This window comes from Sebastes fasciatus, chromosome 21 (assembly GCF_043250625.1).
Source record: "Sebastes fasciatus isolate fSebFas1 chromosome 21, fSebFas1.pri, whole genome shotgun sequence".
NCBI lineage: Eukaryota > Metazoa > Chordata > Actinopteri > Perciformes > Sebastidae > Sebastes > Sebastes fasciatus.
Genome location: NC_133815.1, coordinates 2,638,985 through 2,641,079, shown reverse-complemented (window position 1 = coordinate 2,641,079; position 2,095 = coordinate 2,638,985).

Sequence of the window (2,095 nt, the reverse complement as noted above, 5' to 3'; positions counted from 1 at the left end):
GAGACGGCTCACAGTTTTCACGTTAAATTATTAAAGTGAACCCTGAGGATGCATTTAACAGGATGCTATATATATATATACTGTATATATATATACTGTATGTGTGTGCGTGTTTGTTTCAATATGTTAGAAGCCACCTGGGCTGCCGGCCTGAGCCTCGGTCCCCTCTGGAGTTCGCTGACAGTATCGCAGGAGTCTTTGATATTTTTGCTTTAATTATCGAGGATAATGAATTTAAATGTGTGATTTCATCAGGGCCTCTGAAATGGCAAACCACTCCTGGAGCCCGCTGCAGGCTCCTGCACGGGGAGTTTTTTGGGATACAAGATTGAGTTAATGGAAATGGATAGATGAGCGTCTGAAATGCTAATGGTGACTTTCTCTCTGCAGCCCCGTGGGACACGCCCACCAGAGGGGTTCAAATACAGACACTTTCCCAGGGAGATTAAAGCTAAAAGCCCAGACACACCAAGCCGACATCAAGGACTGTAGCGGCGATGAAGGTCGACTGTTGCGTTGCCTCACGTCGCCTTTGACTGAAGCTGAATACACCGCAAAGACTACAGCTGACGGCCAGTTAGCACGTACGTTCTGCGGCAATACCTCTCCACACCAGCAGGCGGCGGTAGTCTGTATTCATCATTCAAAAAGGGAAACCAGAAGACCGAGGACGGCGGATATACAAGCCACTTACTTACCAACTTATTTTGCATTGCATCCATATTTAGCTTGTAACTTTACATTTTTCTTGTCAACTAAACTTAAAAACATTTTACTTCATTTTTCTGTTTCATTTTTAGCTGGTGACATTTTTCTTGTTCTTTCTTGTCTAACCAGATCGGCATGATGTTGTTCGTATATCACACTTACAAAAATGGCAAACGGCCTTCTAATCGTCCCCCACTTGAGGGCGAATCCGAACTTAAAGTCCACTCTCTTTTTCACATTCTTTGTTGTACTTTTTGCACACTTAGTACCTGACATTGTGAGCTAAACTCCCTCAACCCCGTGAATATGTGTCTCACAACAACAACACTCGGCGGCGGTGGCGGTGGCTCAGGGATCGGGGTTGCGTACGGATCCTGCAACAGGACAAACTGAACCGATATAGAGGAGAGAGACAGGAGTACAAGCCCCAAAATAACGCATCCCGTGACTACCAATATTTGTAAACGACTTTTCAGGAAAACAACCCAAAGTTGCTTATAGGTGGACTTCACAACTCTGCTTTCCTCACTTCTCTCCTTGTGCACTGATTTGTTTAAGTTGAACATCCAATCAGAGGGATTTCTCTCACCGTCGCCGATTCAACATACTGAATCGTCCGAAAAACGTCCGACACCGGGCAGACTAGAGTCGACAGAGCAGGACACACAGAACATGTAAACGCTGAACATTTTGTTCCTCACTTCCAGACAAATTGCTCTGCAGAAACCAACAAATTGTGCTTCATGAGATCAATCGCACGGAACAAACAAAAAACAAAACGTTTGTTTCACAAAGCTCTCCGTCGTCGGCGTCCATATTCGCTCCGTCCGCCCACGTGTAGCCGAGCCCGCTGGCAATTAATTAAAGGAGCCACATCATGCTCCGCTCGGCCAGCTTGTCAGGCCTGCCAGTCATCAGCGCGGCGTGACAATGATCTGACCATCACCGGCTTAATTGGCATTCGGAGGACACTTTCTCTCCTCCTCACTATAGGCTAAATAAACACACAGGCGGGCAGGATGCAACCTTCAGTCTTCGTTTCTCTTGATCAATAACCCTGCAACAGCACATCTGACAGCTGCAGGAGCATTTTTAAAACCTCTGAGCAGGTTTGACTCACACGGTTACAGAGTCACAACAGAGGAGAGCAACTAGAAACTTCTTCTGAGGGACAGTTTAAAAGCTTTTTGTCTTGTGTGCAGGAGATTTAACCCTGCTGTAACCTCAGCGAGCAGTTTGAAGCTATGTTGACTGAATTATTTGTGAGATCAAGTTGGAGTTAGATCAATAACAGCTTCAGGTAGCCTCGGTGGTAGCTGTTAGGGTGCTTTCTATTCCGGCCTTGCTCCTCCATCCTACCAGCCCGTGACCCAGCAGATATTGATCA